Source organism: Paramisgurnus dabryanus, chromosome 2 (genome assembly GCF_030506205.2).
Source record: "Paramisgurnus dabryanus chromosome 2, PD_genome_1.1, whole genome shotgun sequence".
In the NCBI taxonomy this organism is placed as follows: Eukaryota; Metazoa; Chordata; class Actinopteri; order Cypriniformes; family Cobitidae; genus Paramisgurnus; species Paramisgurnus dabryanus.
In genome coordinates, this window is record NC_133338.1 from 48,170,505 (window position 1) to 48,191,230 (window position 20,726).

The window sequence follows — 20,726 nt, forward strand, 5'->3', positions numbered from 1 at the left end:
CGTATAAAACCGTTACAGGCACTGTCATAATATTGCGGTCTTCATCACGGCACCAAATTACGAAATACGTCCATAAGAAAATTTTGTGTAAAACCGTGGACAGCATCGGTGAGTGCATCATTTATGTTCTGCATTGGGCTATGTGTGAATAATAAAATAATTTTTATTTAAAATAAATAAAAACTGCATGTTAACAGGAGTGAAGAGGTTATCTCCAGTCATGTAAACATCTTATTGCGATTAAGTCCTTACTATGATTATTAAAAATAATCACACTGTTGGTGTACATATAAACATAGTCAATGTGAAAAAATACATTCAAGATTTGTTTTACTTATTTTTACTTATGTAGTAATCTTCGCTTCTCATAAATACCCAGACTGGTCCAAGGAGAAGTTAGGAAAGGAATAGGAAAGAGAGGAATAAATTGCAATCAACGACTTGCACGTGATGCACTGCATTTAGATCGGCACCCCCTCCCGCCCACTCCAGACATCCCAGAATTCACAGCGTGCCAGTGCTGTAAGCAGGACCAATTAGATCAGCACACAAACAAATCCAATGCCAATAGAGGTCAACAGCGTCTTAATGTACACTAATCATTTTGATGTTTACCTGCTAATATGGCTTAATTTGATGCCAAACAGCAACAAACTGTTTGCCAGACGGATTGAAATGATTTGTCAATATTTAACACTGTGTGCACACGGCTGCTTGTGTTCATGTGTAGGTACGACAGTTGTGTGGCATGTGGGTGTCTTATTGTCTGTAAGGAAAAATAGATATACAGTTTAAAAAGCCTGTGAAATCCAGCTAAATCATCCTACACAAAGTGTGAAAATATAACCTTGATATTTTTAAAATTGTTTGAGGAAGGCCATCTTAAAGATTGAAATCAACGTAAAAATCAACTTTGTTGGACTTAAACCTGCATTATGAGACTTTAGACTGGATTTTATAGACAGTTGTTTGTACATTATGTATATTTATATAGGATACAAATACATTGGATCACATATAAGTGTAAACACAGACAAGAAAGTGATTTGGTTGTTGACCTTGTGAATGCAATGAGGAGAGTTTAAGCCCGGTGACCCAAATAGACGGCAAGATTCAGACGAGTGGGGGGTGTTGGTGTTCCTCTTCTACCTCTTGCTTTCTACTCCACTTATCAGCTGAAATAAGTGCCATCATCAGAGGCTGCAATTGATGGCAATCCCAGCGTGCACCCCGCTACATTATTTAAACCCGGAGTGGACATCAAGATTTTTGCTTTTGTCTTCTAGTATTCAGCTGTCAGAGGTCTCAGATCTGGGATTCCTGTTGTGTCATTTGACCAGACTCCAGTGTGGAGCGGCACAAAGGAGCTCACAGGTTTGACAACTGAATGGGCCGCACCGATCTCAGTTTCTCAAATTCTCTAAGGGCTGAGAAATCTAACCAAACCACTTCGACTCTCCTAGTCATGGCTTTGAGAAGTTGTACGGATAATCTACATGTAAGAGCAGATGCACAGATGGGAAGAAAGTGTGTGAGAGTTGTTCACCTCAGGGCTGTGGGAGGGGGAGTGCTCGAACAATGTCTCCCTAGGGGGGTGATATTTTATAGTTTGTGTCCATCAGTGGCGTGGCCCGGGGCGCTGAGGTTGACAGTAAGTGCTCTCAACACTGCTGACACTGATTCATCTGAGCTATGACATACATGAGATGGGGTGTGTGATTGAAGGGGGGGGGCAAAAGAGACGGACAAGACAATGAATAAAAAGGGGGGAAGACTTTCAGAGGCGCGTGTGCATGAAACAACCTTAGCTTTTCATCCACGAGTTAGTCGAGACCGGTGTGTTTGTGTTTGTTGGCCGGTTTGAGAGTGGGCTCGCCGATATAACTTGGCATTTCAATTTCTCCTTCGCTCTGCCTCCCCTTTCCCACTCTTCTACATTTATATAGGAGGGGAAGAATGTGAACCCCAGGCCCGCAGGATACGCATGCTAAGCAATCAATGTGTCACCTCTTCGTGACAATCTTTTTTCTCCATACGCGGGACCTGCTCATTTTTTCTTGTCAGCAGAAGGTAATTTGCTGTATTGTGATTCAGCCCAATAGCCGGGTGATGGAGACGCATTATGGGTCGGCACCCAAACCCCCTTCATTCAACCTCAACCCCCTCACCCGACCCCCTCCGACGCACGCACGCGCCAGACTTCGGTCTTCCCTGCTCGAGCGGACGTATAAAGAAGCAAGGCACTCCACCCGTAGCCGCATCTCCATCTGAGGCTGTTAAATGTGATAAGCGTGGAGTGTGGCGCTGGGGCCTCTGATTAATAAAAGATGGGGCTGCGCCAGGCTCCCAGGGGGATGTCCTTTCTGAACCGCCCCGCCCGGCGCACGCACAGACGCTACACACAATGCGTCCCGCACAAAAGACAGGAAATGGGTGCGAGAAGCAATCATGGAAATATAACATTTAAAACGCATCTCGCACATGTGCATTCGAATGGACAGTGCTGAGCCCTTTGAAAGCTGAAAATGATCACACATACGTATTTACATATTCGGCGGATATATCCAAGCGTAAACACATATGTGGGACGGCGATTCGGACACCCTGCTGTTTCAAAGGGCTGAAAAATAAATGTATATATTTAAATGTACATCTAACGCGTGCACCGATGCAGTTCTGTTTTTTTCTTTTATTTTACGCCGAGGAGGGAGGGACATTACGCCCGTGTGCATATTTATGGGCATGTTTTCACATGTGGAATCATGTCACCTTTTCTCTTATTGGCTTTGTTATGAGTAGACGCTTTGTCCTTCTTCTGTTCGTGTTTACAAGAAAAGCCGTGTTTTAACCCTGGTTGCCCAGGGAGACCAGAGACATCCCCTTTTTCTTCATTCCTCCTCAGAATTTGAAATATTTCAATGCATTTTTGGTAACCCAGAGACACGAATGTTACCAAATGCTTCAAGCGTTTATTTTTGTGGTTCAGCCAAATATCAATAGCTTAGCCAAACATGTACGTCTTGTATTCTCTATTTAAGAATAGTCCCGTCTATGCCTTATTGTAGCTACTGCGTTTTATCTTTTCATATCCACTCCCTCGCCGCAGGACCAGACAATAGCATGACATTTCTAATTTTCTGCTGGATGATGGCAGGCATAGCAAAATGAAACAGGTCAGAGGTCAGTTTTGGTGATGTGATTTCTGGGGACATAGACCCTTTGCTCTGTAAAAAAGGAGACGCTTTAATTTGATTTCAGAATATTGCCTTGTCAGGGACAGGGTGACGGTTAAGAAAATAGCTTGCGGTTTGAGTAAATTTGCTATTCAACATTCGAAATTCAATTTTATCATCAGCGTTTTAGTACTGTATGAGTTTATTTATTTATTCTGTAATGAGCGCACGCAGATACGATGCAGCTGAGCCGAGCGCGTTTCTGTTATTCATGCGACTGTGTCCCTTTTGACCTCATCAGTCGGCTCCGCCCACCAGCCTCAGCTAAGAAAGATTGATATAGCCAACGCATGAATATGTATGTAGTATGCACATTGACTTGAACTTGCTTTTGACCTTCTCCCCGTAAACAATATACATATACACATATGAGCCAGCAGCCTCTGGAAAATAAAGGCATTCGATGTTTCCATGCATTGATCAGGGTTTTTTTTATTAAATTGGAACGTATTACACCCACAAACAGCTACGTTTATTTACTGTGTTGTGAAATAAAAGTTGTTCTCTCCACTAATGGCAAAAACTAAAAGATATTTCCGGCTAAATAAAGGTAAATAAATCTAATGGCAATTAAACATTTCAAAAATCTATTAGCAAATCCTGGCACAATTCAGTATAATTTATTCCTGCCGTTCGCATAAGAATTATGCATTTCCATCTGCCAATATATGCCACCTATGAAAGACTCCATTTCCCAGGGAGCAGCGCAGGACAGGAGGTGGGGATGCTGTAGTCTCTTAAACTGCTGCCCTGGAAGGTCATTGCTCACAGTCATGTCAGAGGGCCAGCGCGGCCCCTTGGGCCCTATGACAAACAGGGCTGCAGTGCTGAGGTGTGTGTCAGGGGTGTTTTTCCACAAAGCATTCTATAAAAGTGTAACCGCTCTGAGTTTGCCCTTTCCTCCCCGAACGCACGCACTGCTCAGCCAACAGGCCCCTAAAGAGCTCTTAAGAAGTGCTGAGCCAACACACAAGCTGGCCCTGCTAGCAACTCCAGTAATTCTCTCTCGTTTTCTTACACTTTTTCTTCCCGCGTACCCTCGCTCGTGCTGAATCACGCCAGCCTGCGACCGTGTTGCCGAAGCGAGGGAAGGCGGTGCTTGTTTGGGGCCTGAAGCTAATTATGGAGCATTAGAGCAAGGCTAAATAAATGTGTAGTGTTGCTAATTGCACGCCAGTGAAAACAATAACTCTACAACAGATGCCTAAGGGCACGAGGGGACAAGAGGCTCTGGGAATAGAGGGCCTTGGCACGGGGCCAGCGCTAGGCAACTCCAACCATCCACGTTGTATGACAGCGGTGAGAAACACATGTATCCTGGCATCGTCAACAAGCAGTCAAGCTGTTTTGTGCACGTGTGGGTGTGTGTGTGAGAAAGTTCCCATGATTCCCAGTTGATGTTGCGGGCATGCAAACACGCACGGCGGAAACAGCAGCAATCTGTCTCTGCCACCTTCACACATCGTTGCATTAATAAACATGAATTAGTAATAGCACAATTAGACTGTGGTGCAATGGTCGCGCTGCATGTTTATGCAGAAAATGGCTGCAGCATTTGGGGCATTTAATCCTGTTTGCAGTATATCCGGTGTGGTTTCTTAAAAAAGTGCTGTATGGTTTTTATAAGGAACACTTAAGATCCACAAAACCTTTGTGTTAAGAAATGGATCTTTTGGGAACCTTTGATTAAAAATTGATTCTTTAATGGCATCACATTTTTTGTTTGTTAATTGCATCATTAAAAGTGTATATACGAGTACAGTGCAAGAAAATGACATTGAGAAAGTGTCTTTTGCAAATTGACTCTAGCTATAGTCACTTGTGCGTATCCAAATCATTGCTGCGATTATCACCATAGTAGTGATCAAAATTTTGTGACCCCTATATTGGGTACGCACACACACATACACACACACCCGTCGATTTAAAGTGAATTAACTTTGCATTTAAACTGTGCTGTCACTCCCAAAACTTTGCAAGGTCTATATGGCCAATGGGAAAAGAGAAGAGGAAGATTTCTTGCACGCACTTTCAAACACACACACATTGGTAATACAATCCCAAAGCATGTCTCTTTGTTTCTCACACATCATTCTTTGTTTCTGTGTGTGTGTCTATGTTTTAGGTTTGGATCAGTTCTGTGATGGGAGGCTGTGTTTGAACGGTGCACACTGCTGGATCTCCGGTGGCCTGCCGGTACGTACTCCCGCTCTCACACAGATTTCCCAGCAGCACCTGAGTGAATGAGGCTAACATGAGTCTTTACACCCACTTAGACCACACACAGGACAAGAGTGACAGCTTCACGTCACAACTTCACTCAGATACATGTCATATCAAAACCAGAGATCCATTCTTAGAGACACGGTCTTAGTAGAAAAATGCATGCATGAAGGGTTGGGAGCTGTTTAAAAAAAGTACAGAAGCAAGTTAGAACCAGAGACGTACTTTACAGTCAGAATGCTAAATGACCCTTATGTATTTTGACTCTTGCTAAACAAAGTTTTAATGTAAATCCGTTATCAATTTCATTGTGTTTAACTTGAAATGAAATGAGATCTATTGGTGAGGTGATGATGGAGGTAGTATGTTTAAAAAAATAATACATGAGTAGGAGCAGTTCATTGGACTGCATTTACGCTGCCTGTGTGGCAGATAAAACAATCTGTAATAACACTGCATTTGTACAAAACAGGATATGTTTTGTTAAATATTTTTTATCTCAGTATTTGGCAAAGGATGCTTAAGGGGGTTGCACACCGGACGCGCAGCTCAGCGCAGCGTCAGATCACGTCTAGGACAACTCGGAGTATCGTACAACAAAAGTGCACATTAAAGGCGCTCTAAGCGAATTGACAAGTTTTAGACCATAAAACATTTTTTGTTACATACAGCAAACATCTCCTCACTATCTGCTTGCTGCCTGTCCGCTGATCAAACTGTAAAAAAACGCGATCTCTGTAGACATCCCAGGCTTCACAAACGGCAATAACAACACAGTGGCCAAACCTGCACCACAAAACAAAACAAAGTGTTCCAGCCAATAAACGACAAAAAGGAATTGGGGGTGTGGGTGTGGGTTGGGCGCGTTCATGAAAGCACGGAAGGGAGGGGGAGGAGTTAGCTACGCTCCGTCTGTTTGAAAACAATTCAAACGTCAACAAAAACTAACGTCTCGCAGATTCGCTTAGAACGCCTTTTAAATAGCGCGAGCTTAGCCAGATAGCGTCTACTTGAAAATGCAGCCAATGTTAATCATTAATAATTTGGGACAAATATGATGTTATTTAATGTTAAACTATGTGAGTGGCGCTCTGAGATTTGAGCAACTTCCTGAGTCAAAGCTGGGCGCCGCGTACAGGCGCCACCTGTCGACACCGGTGTGTGTATACTCATAGAAAACAATGTGTTAGATTTTTTTAGAATGGCGTGGGGCTATGAGGTGCTGAGCTGCGCGTCCGGTGTGCGACCACCTTTAGGGTTGTATACAACAATAATAATTATTTTTATTGCATTTTTTAATCAGGTTCTTGTGTTTAAGTTCAGTAACTTCACTTTAATGGCAATTAAAATGTTATTAGTCATTATACATGGGGCTGTTAAATGCTTTATTCTGATTGGTTGAGAGATGTTTCATGGATGTTGATTATTATTCTGTAAAATGCACACCTAACCAAATATCTTAAAATAACCAAAAGAGCAATTCTATAAGTTGAATAATTGACTCCGGTCCTCTGAATTATTCGAAAATAATGCACATACCCACGGTGTAACAGCACTCTGCTTCGTGTCGTGCCACATTACCACCTTGGGTGTGCATTATTTTCGAATAATTCAACGGCCCGTCATCAGTTATTCCTTACGTAATTGTCACTTTAAAAAAATGTCACTTTAGTCATTTTATTGCCATTTTACAGTTCACTATTCGCTGCAAAACCCTCTAAGTGCATGCAAAAATCTCTTCTAAAAGTCTCCAGTCACTTTCTGAATGAAGGTAAAAGGCTCAAAAATACTGTTAATATCCAAATATATTCGTTAAACTTCATTTAACCGGGTAAAAAAAACTCTTGAAAGTGACATTGAGAAAACTCTTTTTGCTGAAAAATCGACATGCCGTTTAACGGATTCTGGCAATTTTTTTTTAATTCTGAATGGCCTGAGGCCGGGATTAAGTGGATTTGAAGCGAAAGTACTTGATGAACGTATAATACATGCTAAGAGCATTCGGTCAATATCATCATCTCATTTTTGAGGGAGGTGGTATTAAGCGGCTTTTGCATCTGAGCTCCTCATTTAATTTTGTATAGCACTAAATAAATCATTAAGAATCACTAAGAAAAATTTTAATTAAATTCCCATCTTTACTCGCATGCAAACTTCCAGTGGTCTCTCGAATCTTTCCCCTGCGTACAGATTAGAATGAGTTTCAAACATATAAATCTGAATCGTTACAGCTGGTACAGGTTTAACACACACACACACACACACACACACACACACACACAGGTGGATCACAGACTGTCTGTCTGGAGCAAGCAGACAGGCCTGTGGCAAACTCTTCCTCAGCAGGACTTAAAGACATTGCAAAGGAATCTCTCCATAATCCAGCCATAATGTAGTGCTAACATACATGCGCAGAAACACACAGCCACAGGCTCTTATTGATCATTTTATTCACACACACTGCTTTACTCACAGGTATATACCGTGTCCCTCTGATAGTGGGTTAAACCACTAGCCTAAGGTAGTGAATTATTTATCTTATTTTTTCATGCAGTCATTTCCCTTATTCTTACTTTAACTCCCTAATTTATTAGTGTTTTCCTCCACTGATCGCGGCATTAGTGCGGATTGCTAACGATCCCTTTCTTCTCAAGCTTTTCTGCATCGCCGTCTCAAGCGAGTCGCCTGCTTTGTGTTTTTACTAATTGGCATAATTTATTGACATGTTCAGGTTTGCCAACCAATTAATTCTTCTTTAATTTCGTTCTACTTTTATAAGCGCGCAAAATATGATTTAATAGAACACTATTGCTCCTTATAAAAGCAGAAGGACAATTTGCAGGTAATTTAATGTAAGGTCACTCTGGGTTTGCAAAATGAACAAAGCATAATTAGTTGTATACCTAAAATGTATTGAATTTAAAGTGTTAAAATGGCTTGATTGTTTACAATATAATTTTTTACATATTTTTTATCTTTAATTGATAAAGTAAACTTTAGCTCTGCAGGTGTAGTTGCATTGCACGTGACAGGTGAAGGATGGGAAGTGCTGGAATCACGCCTGCCTGTTTAACCTCTCGTGTGCTGACATACCACAATGCAAGTTTGCTACCATAATCGCAACCCAACTACTATGTAATATAGGTGTCTCTATTAGGTGCACACTTCAGATGCCAAGGTGTATGCATTGATCGTGTGTGTACATTTCCATTACACAGTAGTATTCCATAGAAATAGATTTCTTGGCTCTGGGTTAGTGGAGGTGATCAACAGTTCAAGCTCTTGCATTATGACAATGTATTTCTCTTCATTATGGCCTGTGGACCAGGCCTGATCCTCAATCAGCCCTGAGCCCAAACCATAGTGTCGTAGAAATACACTTTGGTGTGAATCAATACAGGCCTCCCATGGGCTGTGCTTGATCCCCTACTAGGTCATGTGACTCTGAGTGGCAAGACAGGCCTGATCTTCAAACAGCCCTTGCTTCTTTCAACATCCATTGTTCTCCACATACTGGCCAAGGACTTCCTTTTATTTATTATCCAAAATTTGGGGAATTTTCTTCTGTATGTGCTCAAGCTCCAAAAATATCCAGTCAGTAGACGGTTGCAGCAAATGGCCGTACTCCAAAAGTAACGCACGTCCAATGATTGGAGATTAATATCCCGTTTATTAAAGTCCCATCACGTTCCTTTACTGCATAGTTGGGGTAGGCAACAAAATCCTCAAACGGGCATTCGTGGTTATCCTTGAGGGAATCAAATACTTTGGAGCCACTCGTTGTATGTTGACATTTTTCGTTAATCCCTTTAAAAAACTGATCATCATGGTATTTAGTAGGCCTCCTTATGTGCGAGAAGTCATCAGGTAAATTCGGTCTCGAATTTAACGGTACGCGACTCCATCTCCGTCAACCACGGGCGTTTTTTTCCTAGAGAGAATAAATGATAATTAAATTTACAAAGCAATCAGAATTAATCGTGTACCATCTCCCAAAGCGATTACACACCTCCACCTCCCCCTTCTCGCACACATCCACTCATTTACCCACCAGGCCAAACCCGTGCATGTTTTGTTCATTCGTTACCTCTCTCGCCCAGTCTCTCTCTCTCTCCGTAAATTATTTTGTATACTTACGGCGAGACTCATTAGTCACCCCTCCCTTCCGCAGCTTAACGAGAAAGCGATTAAAACGCATTTTAACGCGGTCCCGACGCGCTTGCTTCTTTACGTCCACACCACACTGCTTTACCTTCAGCACTGAGATCTCCTCTGCTCTCTCCTCTACCTCTCTGCAGCCTCTCTCTCTCTCCTTTCCTCTCTCTCTCTCTCTCTTTTTCTTTCCCTGTCCTTTCTACAGCCTCTCTCTCTCTCCCTCGCTCCTCCCTCTCTCAGAGCTCCAGGCTGCTGGGGGTTTTAGACGGATCACTCTCACAATGCCTGATCAATACGGCTATTGATCGGCTGGCAAAATGTTTATAAAATCATCCCGGGTAGCTGGAGCAACGTGGCGGGGAGGAGGAGCACGGAGAAGGGGAGGGCCGTGCGGGCCATGCCATTCGGCCAGGGTAGAGGAGGCAGGGTAACCCCTGATTGTTCGATTCCCCACCCACCTTGCCAAGCAGCTAGCCGGGTAAGTTGCTCCGTTGCTCTCCGTGGTTCCAGCTCCAAAGTTTCAAGCCCGGTGAGTTTGCGTTCGCCGTTTTTACGGCGCACTGTTGGCTGGCAGCCAAACTGTGACTGCGTCCACCCCCCATTGTCCCAGCTCCCATGAGTCAGAGACCTTCATTTGCATAAATTAGCAGGCGGCAGGCAGTGCCAGGCTCGTAATGAGCCACTGTCATGTCCTGCCTTTTCTCCTCCTTTCGTTTGGTTCCCCCTCACGCGTACTGTCAGCCCACCTGCTTTAAGGGTTCCTCCCTTTGGCATGGAAAACCCTCTAGACCCTTCTACATTTCCCAAGCTGATTGTTTCGCTCCTGGGACTCGGCTTTCTATTCTCATATCAGCATTTTCACATCACTTCCACTACTAATGTCTAGGCTCCCAGGTGAGCTTGGGAGATGCTACACAAACGCACACATGGCGCTACAATTGTCCCATTTAAGACCTCACTTTTCCAAATTGAGATGCAGTTCCTACAGAAAGCTCAGTTACATAAATGCATTTGGCAGACACCTTTATCCATCTATACATTTCTTTTTCAGTGTGTTATCGAACACATGACCTTTGTGTTGCTAACACGGCCATGGCGTGTTGCAGCAGGCCTACATTTTTTTAAAGGTTTTTAGTCGATGTCTACTACTGTTAATACCTTTGTTTCTAGTTAGTTTAGCTTAGTTAAGTTTATAAGGGAGACTCAATGCACAAGGGAGACTCAATGCACATGCATGCAATAAAGTTCAGGTGTTCACTCAGGTGGCTAAAGCTAATCATTCTATAAATACTTCAATATGCTTTAAAGGGGACATACCATAAAAATCTGACGTTTTCCATGTTTAAGTGCTATAATTGGGTCCCCAGTGTTTTATCAACCTAGAAAATGTGTAAAAAATCAACCCAGTAACTTAGTTTTGGTAAACCATTCTCTGCAAGCATGTGAAAAAATTGGTCATTGAAATTTGGCTCCCTTGGTGATGTCAGAAGGGGATAATATCGCACCTTAATCTGCACTATCCAAGCACACCACTGACATTGAGTACAGAGATCAGCTCATTTGCATTTTAAAGGACACACCCAAAACGGCACATTTTTGCACACACCTACAAAGTGACAATTTGAACATGTTATAATAAGTTATCTATATGATATTTTGAGCTAACACTTTACATACAGTATGTACTCTGGGGACACCAAAGATTTGACATCTTAAAACAGTCCCCTGTAAAAAGAATTGTCAGTTTTGTAATCATATGCACATAATGCAATACGTGCATACGATTATGCAACACACGTAATGCAACACATTTTATGGTAGCCTATATATATATGACACTGCAGATGCACCGTCCATGCTGTTTGTGCATTGTTACACACTGCGTGACACTTGTATGTGTCTGAATAAACTTTCAGAAAAAATAATCCCTAGGTGTCACTTGGGGCAGTATCAGTGTAACAAAAATTTGCAGTAATGCAGTTCTTTGCCAGTAACTTACTGTAGAGTTAAATGTATCTTATTTACTCACAACAGTTTGTTCAAAGTTAAATGAACATTAAACACAAGTCTTTTGTTTTTACAGAATAAAACTTTAAAATAACAGCTTCATGCAAAGCATTCTGGGAACCAGAAATCCTTTTAACCTTTTTTGGGTTTTTTTTCTTAGATTTTGGTTCCCAGAATGCTTTGCATGAGGCTGTTATTGTATAGTTCATTCTGTAAGACAAATACTTGTTAATGTTCATTTAACTATGAACAAACTGTTGCGAGTAAATAACAAATTGAAATCTACAGTTAGTTACTGGCAAACAGCTGCCAGTAATACTGTAATTTCTACAGAAATGTTTAACAGTGTACCCAGTGGTTCCCAAACTTTTTCTGCGTGCGGCCCCCCTTGTGTTCAGTGCAATTTTTTTGCCCCCCCCCCCCCCCGAAAGAAAATTGATGACAAAACAGTTTTAAAATGTAATATTTTAATTAAACAAAACATATAAAATTATACCTAGTAGTGCTTTTGGTTAGTTGGCTTATTATGTTTTAGGTTTAATTACACAGAATTCATGATAAATGAATGTATTTTATAAAATGACATAAAACTGGGGCCCCCCTGGCACCATCTCGCGGCCCCCAGTTTGAAAACCACTGTCCTAGGTTGCAAAGGTGTACGTTTTGTAAGGGTACTGCCCCAGTGACAGCTAAGACCCATTTTTTCAAATACATTTTTTCTTCAAAAAACCTTACAATAATCAGATGGTCCAGGATTAATTTTCTAATATGCACAAAAAAAAGGAGAAAAAAACCTATGCATGGTTTTTCCATAAACACATAATAATTTAAATTTTAAATTAAGCATGTTGAAGAAAGACTCACAATGGATGCGTGAATATATTTTCTTTCTATATATTTCCTTGCCCTACTGATCAGGCATTACCTTTAAACCACCATGTGTTTGAAAGCCCTGGGCAAAGTCACATAGGTCAAGCCATTTAAGGGGTTGGTTTAATTAAGCCAGACTTTTAAATTAACCATGAAAGCTACTCATCTCCCAACTAATTGGAACAAGATGAGGTTTCAATGCAGTGCTCTCAGTATCAGGCCTGTTCTGTGATGCTACCCCCACATATACGGTACTACATACACAGGTAAAGCATTAGCATTGCCATGTGTACTATGCTATAGTGTTCCTCTGTGGTAGAGCATTGCGTTAGCAGGACAAAGGTCATGGGTTCGAACCCAGGAAACACACACATACTGATAAAAAATGTATACCTGTAAGTCGCTTTGGATAAGCGCATTAATGTAAATGTAGGTTGTACTACCAGTATGTCAATGGTGACTGGTGATAGAGGAACCTAGAGCTGCTTTAGGGGCCTTTAACACAGGATGCATTCTTGCATTCAAAACCACTTAGATGGAGTGAAGCGAATATAACACAGGGGTCTCGAGACACATTTTTAAAGTCAAGCGTTTTACCTTGACACAGTGTTGTATAAATGGAAGTCACTTTTAGTGCGAGATACGTCACGTTTTTCAAAGGCGTTCATCTGGTAGATGAACATAGACTTAACAATTAAACCCAGATGTACACAAGAATGCACTCTGTGAGATCGACCCCTCAAGTGCTTGCCTTTCTCAAGTTTAATCACATCACTTCTCTTTCCTGGATTTGATCCATCATTACCTGCTATCCCTTCTTTACCTTTTCATACAGCGGCCCAGCTTTCGGTGCATAAGAGCAGTTTTATTTATTCCATCAGAATGCAGAGGGACTCGTGGTGTGTGCGTCTCACACAGAAATCAATTTCAGCTCAGCCAGTGGAACCAAACAAAGCGCTATGCTCATCCTAGCATCCATGTGTGCTCACGAAACCTATCGCGCTCATCTCCCCTCCGCTTCCCTCCCTCCTCGGAAGACATTTTGTTCTCACTCTACCGCCATTATTGTCAATCATCACGCACAAGTGATGAGGTGTGAATGCAGTGCCAAATGAGTAATGACCGAGTGTATATCATTAGCTGCAAAATGAAGGAAACTCAAACAGGAATGCATGTCTATACGTAGATATCTCTTTAATGATTTAGAGATGTAGATTTCTCCCTTTTTATCTTACTTGCTGCCATTCGGCCTCTATATTGCTCCTCTATATTGTTTTCTTCATAGAGGACAATTTTATGTTAAAAGAGATCAGCATCAAAATTCTAAATTATATTGAAGAGGTAAAATTAGAAATGAATAAGGCAATTTTTCACATACAGCGGATATATGTGTGTATGATATATTTATCAATAATCTATCAAATTAAAACATCGTCTTCTGTAAGAAAAGTCTCCAGAGATCAAAGGTAACATATATGGAGATTTTTTTTATAGTGAGTTATATAGAGCATTTTCTTTGTGCCTATACCATTACCATTCCAAAGTTTAAAATCATTAGACTGAAATGTTTCTCATGATGTTAAAATCCTTTTCATCTAAAAGCACATGCTCAAGTGTCTAAAATTAGTTAGACAAAATTAGTTGAAAATTAGTTGAAAATTTGTTTAAATTTTTTTGAAAATTAGTTGGAAATTGGTTGAAAATAAGTTGAAAATTGGTTGAAAATTGGTTGAAAATGAAATTTGGCCAACATACTGTATTCTTTTTGTTCATTTCTAAAACTATAATTTGAGTTTAACATTGTTTTTGAAATGGGTTGCTGAATAATTAAGAAAAAGCAGAGCCCTGTACAGATATGAACTCTTTCAATACTGTTTAATAAGCATCTCTGCATGTTCTCCCTGTGTCAGCGTGGGTTTTCTCCGGGTACTCCGGTTTCCTCCCACAGGCCACTACTTGTGTAGGAATTAACTGGTTCTTGAATGGCGTAAAGAATAACAAAAGAAAGATTAAGCATCACAAGGTGATATTTTTGTCTCAAAATATTTGTCCAATTGTGTAATACCAGAGTTAAGTTTAGTTTACAATTATTCTAAAATGTGAAAAAATAAAAATGAATGAGTAAATGACCTTTTGACCGATAGTGTATATAATTTCATATGTATGTACATATGTGCATAGTTCATAAATCTGCATGTTCTGTGTGTTTGTGGGTGTACAGTAATGTGTCCTCAGGGCATACAGAGTAGTAAATATAAGTATGATAATATGATTTTGTGGCTTGTATGGAATGGAAACCTATGGAGGCCACGTCTCTCTTCTGTTTTTCTCACACGCTTTCTCTGTGTCTCTGCTTAATGTGGGTTCCGGATCTGCCTTTCTTGCTCCACTTTTATTGATTACAGAGAGAAATAGAAGGTGGAAGAAAGAAAAGGGCCTTTTCAGGAAGAAGTTAAACGGTCAAGTAGCGGGTGGAGGGTGGCTTTCTCCACTTATTGACGAGGTGGAAAAATGTCACTATTATGGAAGCCCTTTCAGTAGATAGCGAGCTGATTGGATGAGTGCCCTGGGGTCAGGCAGTAGTGCATTCCTAGCGCAACCAAACAAGTGTGTATAAAAGGCCAGAGGATGCAACTGAACATGTAGAGGTGTCTCTTCAATGGCCGTCATGTCTATTAGCTGAGTTCAGACTACTGGACAAGGCTACGACTGCAAACTGTGAAGAGTCACTGCTTTTGATACCGATGGGGGTTTTGTTTTATGTGCATTTGGGGGGGGGCTGAAATAGATGGTACATTTAAAATGAGTACTCATTGTATAATTTTGGCACGTTGTGGACACTTCTGGAAGTTTCATGAAGCTCAACTCTAAAAAAAGCTGGGTTGTTTTAACCTATGGTTGGGTAAAATATGCACAAATCCAACCGTTGGGTTTAAAGTAATCATAGCAGTGTCGTTTAAACACATGGTGGGCAAAATAGGCATTTTCTAGGTTGCTATGTAAACTAACAGCTTGGTTATATTTTACCCAACCATGAGTTAAAACAACCCTGCAACCAATCAGATTAGATCTACAGTCTGCTTTTCTGTTTTCAGCTGTTTGTATGTGGCTGGACTCCAAAATGCAAACTCAAAGTATAGTGTAGTATCTGTCTGTGTGTGAGAGAAATAGGTTAATAGGGGCACGAAAGAATCAATATCATTCTCAAAAGAAAATTCAATGAGCCTTTAACTGCAAAATGAAATGTTGAATACATCAGTGATGGCGGCTACAACATTCCTGCTATTCTGAAACTGAAAGACATCTGACCTGTGGCTATGAGTTCGAACATAAGTCGCTCACGCTTCTAAGAGAGTTTGACGTCAGGACCTTTAATTAATGCAGCACATCATCTGGTCAGCCGGTCCCCACAGAACAAGACTAGAGCCTAGCAAAGGTCAGCATGCCACAGAACAGACAGCCAATAGCTTAATCGGAGGTGAAATGGTTTCTTTTCCAAATTGATTCCAGTTTGGTGCAGACAAGGGCTGTCTTGTGTTCTAATTGAGCCACTTGAAGACTCGAGCGGAAAGAGGGAAGCCTCTCTGAGGTAGGGTTCATAAAGCACGACACATGAATAAACAATATTTGTTCGACTGACATCTGGAGCAAAGCTGTCTGATGACCCAGGCTGCTGCTTTCTGATGTCTGAAAGCCCGGGCTGCTGCTGTCTGAGGCCCTGGGCTGCTGATGTCTAAGGAACTAGACTGCTGCTCTCTGATGTGTGAGGGCCAGAGCTGCTGCAATCTGAGGGCCCGGACTGCTGATGTCTAAGGCCCCAAACTGCTGCTGTCTGAGTGCCTGGGCCGCCGTTGTCTGATCTCTGAGGGTCCAGGCGACTGCTCTCTGATGTTTAAGGGCCCAGGATGCTGCTCTCTGATGTTTAAGGGCCCAGGATGCTGCTCTCTGATGTGTGAGGGCCCGGCTGCTGCTCTCTGATGTTTGAGGGTGAGAGCTGGTGATAACTGATGTCTGAAAACCCGGGCTGCTGCTGTCTAAGGCCCCAGGCTGCTGTTGTCTAAGGAACTAGACTGCTGCTCTTTGATGTCTGAGGGTCCGTGCTGCTGCAATCTAAGGGCCCGCACTTCTGATGTCTGAGGGCCCGGGTTGCTGCTGTCTGAGGGATCGGGCCACTGCTGTCTGATCTCTGAGGGTCCAGGCTGCTGCTCTCTGATGTGTGAGGGCCTGGGCTGCTGCTCTCTTAGGGTCTGGGCTGCTCCTCTCTCATGTCTAAGGGCCCAGACTGCTGCTGTCTGAGGGTCCGGTCCGCTGCTGTCTGATCTTTGAGAGCCTGGGCTGCTGCTCTCTAATGTTTAAGGGTCCAGGCTGGTGCTCTCTAATGTGTGAGGGCCTGGGCTGCTGCTCTCTGATGTTTGAGTTCGAGAGCTGGTGAAAAGCCTGGGCTGCTGAAAGCCTGGGCTGCTGAAAGCCTGAAAAGCCTGGGCTGCTGCTGTCTGAGGCCCTGGGCTGCTGATGTCTAAGGAACTAGACTGCTGCTCTCTGATGTCTGAGGGCCCGCGCAGCTGCAATCTGAGGGCCCGCACTGCTGATGTCTGAGGGCCCGGGTTGCTGCTCTCTGATGTTTAAGGGTCCAGGCTGGTGCTCTCTAATGTGTGAGAGCCTGGGCTGCTGCTCTCTGATGTTTAAGGGTCCAGGCTGGTGCTCTCTGACGTGTGAGGGCCTGGACTGCTGCTCTCTGAAGTCTGAGGGCCCGTGCAGCTGCAATCTGAGGGCCCGCACTGCTGATGTCTGAGGCCCGGGTTGCTGCTCTCTGATGTTTAAAGGTCCAGGCTGGTGCTCTCTGATGTGTGAGAGCCTGGGCTGCTGCTCTCTGATGTTTAAGGGTCCAGGCTGCTGCTCTCTGATGTGTGAGGGCCTGGACTGCTGCTCTCTGATGTCTGAGGGCCCGTGCAGCTGCAATCTGAGGGCCCGCACTGCTGATGTCTGAGGGCCCAGGTTGCTGCTGTCTGAGGGCCCAAGCCGCTGCTCTCTGATTTTTAAGGGCCCATTTGATGCTGCTCTCTGATGTGTGAGGGCTGGAGCTGGTGATAACTGATGTCTGAAGGCCCGGGCTGCTGATGTATGAGGGTCTGGACTGCTGCTGTCTGACCTCTTAAGGCCTGGGCTGCTGCTCTCTGATGTTTGAGGGCCCAGGATGCTGCTCTCTGATGTGTGAGGGCTTGAATTAGATAATACCAAACCATGTGGTGTCTTCACTTTTCTTATTCATTTTTGTAATGATTTTTAACCACGGGTGTGCATTAATATTTAATAGTATATCATATTAATATTAATGTAAATTTTTGTTTTAAACAGTACATCTATTGTTTTGTTAACGGTTTCTGTGACATGCCTTGCTTGAAAAATGTCACCAGTATTATTCTTTACAATAAAATGCTCTTTTAGACCACTGTAAATAATTACATTCCAAATTACAAGTGAAGGAGTTTACGTAACCCGGACAAAGTGAGTTTAATTGATATCCAAACAATGTCACATGTATAACATTTTAGACTCCGGAAAAGCTTTGTATATTTTCTCAGTGTAATATATTCCAACACCCAAACATAGTGTAACCACACGCTTGCCAATTCACTGGACCTAAGATTCAAATTCAGGTTTCACAACACACACATTAACACATGCCACTCTGCCTCACTGAGTTTTTCAGGGCTGAATGCATAATATATTAAATGAAATAATGTTTCTTGTGGGGATGGTTGCGGCATGGAATGGATATGCATTGAATCTCAATGCGGACCGAATCCCTGCTTCAATTGGTGTAATGACAGGGGGTAAATGAGTATATGTGCGATACGAAGGAGGACTTAGCATATCGCCTCGGGCTAGTCTGTGACGTCCAGAGATGTTGGTGTAGGCCGTACCTCCCGTGCTCCCATCAGTATAGCGCCAGACACGGACTCAGCAGTCATTAGCCAAGTTAAGATTCATTGGTGCTAATTGATGACTATTCCCTCTCACATCCTGCATTGACTGCCCTCACCCCTTCTGTCCAAAGACCCTGAAGACTACAGCTTCACTGTAATTGGCCCTACTCGACCCCCCGCCATTAAAGATTTATAAGGAAGGCGCCTTGTAGAGTGTAGAATTTTGTGAAGCTAAACTCAGGAGAGACCTTGTACAGAAGGGAGCTGATGGGTGAGTGATTTAGTTGAGAATTAGTTGTTAGGATGATGAGAGTGGTACCCGGAATTTGCAGGCTAAAGGGTTGGTGATGGAAGGATGCTGGTTCAAACCTTGAAAATGGTGACCCGTGTGATATTACCATTGTGTCCTTGGGTATGCTTTAAATATTTATGCATCATGGTCTCAAAATGGGAAGACGCATAATAATATTGCTAACACTGTTAACATCAAGTGATGCATTAGGTTACATGAACTGACAATAAACATCACTTCTACAGCATCTTATAATCTTAATTCATGATGCTGAAAAACCGTATTGCTTATTGTTAGTTCATGTTAGCTAATGCATTTACTAATGTTAACAAAAACAACTTTGTAAAGTGTTGCCATGATATCCAGTAAGTGCATTATTCCTTAATGTCACAGCTAACTTTGGAGACCCAAATTCAGTCTCATTTTATTGTAATACTTTATCTTTCCGCTTTGATTGTGATGTTTTTTCACTCATATTTGTTGTTGCATAAGATTCATGAAATGGTTTGGCTGGTTTCAACCACGAATAATTGATTGTACACTTCTGTGTTATTCTGTTATGCTTTCAAACTGTTTCTTGGGTTGGATCCAGACTGCAGAATGACTTTAAGATGTTTTCTCTAATGAATACAGATTATACACATGCATATTAAAGACTATCATACAAAGTATTATGAAACCTGTTGGCAAAAAGTAATTTATAGAAAGCTCTAGATGTCACCTTGACAACCCTGGTGAATACAAAACACAAACATACACTCCAAAAACTGTTTGGTATCTGTTCTCGTTTTGCTAGGAAAAGCTCCATGCATTATCAGGCTGCTGTGTTTGTGCTCCCGGTGCGGCCCACTCATTGAGCCCATGTGATCTGGAGACGGGGTGAGGAATGTGAGAAGCATCTTATGAAACATGAGCTGCTATTTTCCCACAAGCATAAAAAAACAGATGCCAGGGCTCTGGAATACTGGTGATGCAACGAGAGCCGGTCCGAGCCAGGCTAAAGTTAAGAGTAGGAGAGGCAGCTGTAAGTTCACTGTGTCTCCTCTGGGACGGCCTGCTGTTTTTTCTGTAGGAACATCTGTGAAGGAAGGCCATTAATTGTTTGTTGGCTAAGTGATCATTACAAAAGCAGATGCAATCTTTTTTTTCTTTTTTAAGATGTGAGAATAAAGACGGAAGAGAGAGGGCGAGCGAGCGAGCATACGTTCCCCTAGGCCCTGATTGAAAGCCGTACCATCAGCGTTTCCTTTACCACCCTAATTTCATACATATACCCTCTTCCCGAACACAAAAACAGTGCACATCAATGCCTGTTCCATCTCTGTGCATTTTCCCCTCTCCTCCTGCTCCAATTATCAGTGCCTATGTAATTGCTGTTATATTCATCATAGCTTTTGGTATTTATAGGGTCTGTTTTGATCATAGTAATAATGTCACTCTGGAATTCCCATGCTTGGGAGGAGAAAAAGAAAGAGAAGAGGGAGACCAGGGAGGGGCTGATGTTTGGATCCAGGCAGAGCCTCTCAGACATCAGTTGCTCAAAGGCCCAGGAGCCAAGGCTGCTCAGCTATAGGTGACCCAGGTCCCGTGTGGATCAGGCTTGGCTGGGGTACATATAGACCAAGTTTCCGACAGAGCTAAGTGGATCTACGCTGAGCTGAGTTAGATGTAGTCTGCCAAGGGTTTTTAGGGCAAGAGTTTGACTGAAGGTTGGGGTGATGGTTTGTCCCTTGGACTGGTGGATTCCATTTTGTTTAATTCTTGTCCTCGTCATCTATCTTAATTTTTTGTATATTCAAATAGTTTTTTCTACTTATCCCAAACCATTCTTCTGTCTTTATACCACTGTTTAGTTCAGTTCCTGGATAGCCACATCCCGCAAAGTTCACTTCCGGCCTTGTTCTTACACACCTGCCTGTAATTTTCATGTAATCAAAGACCTTGATTAGTCGTTTCAGTTTTTTTAACTAGGGTTCAAACTTAACTCCGCAAAACGTGACCCTAAAGGATAGGAACTGA

The 20,726-nt window shown here is 42.4% G+C and overlaps 1 long non-coding RNA gene across 1 annotated transcript in view; it reads left to right on the forward strand.

Annotated features, from left to right (window-relative positions):
* The window catches only part of LOC135743724 (uncharacterized), a 39,457-nt gene extending 33,814 nt beyond the window's left edge, over positions 1–5,643 (forward strand). Inside the window, exon 3 of the long non-coding RNA XR_010530566.1 lies at positions 5,359–5,643. This is a non-coding gene — a long non-coding RNA (uncharacterized lncRNA). The remainder of the gene's footprint in view (positions 1–5,358) is intronic.
* Positions 5,644–20,726: the final 15,083 nt, after the last annotated feature.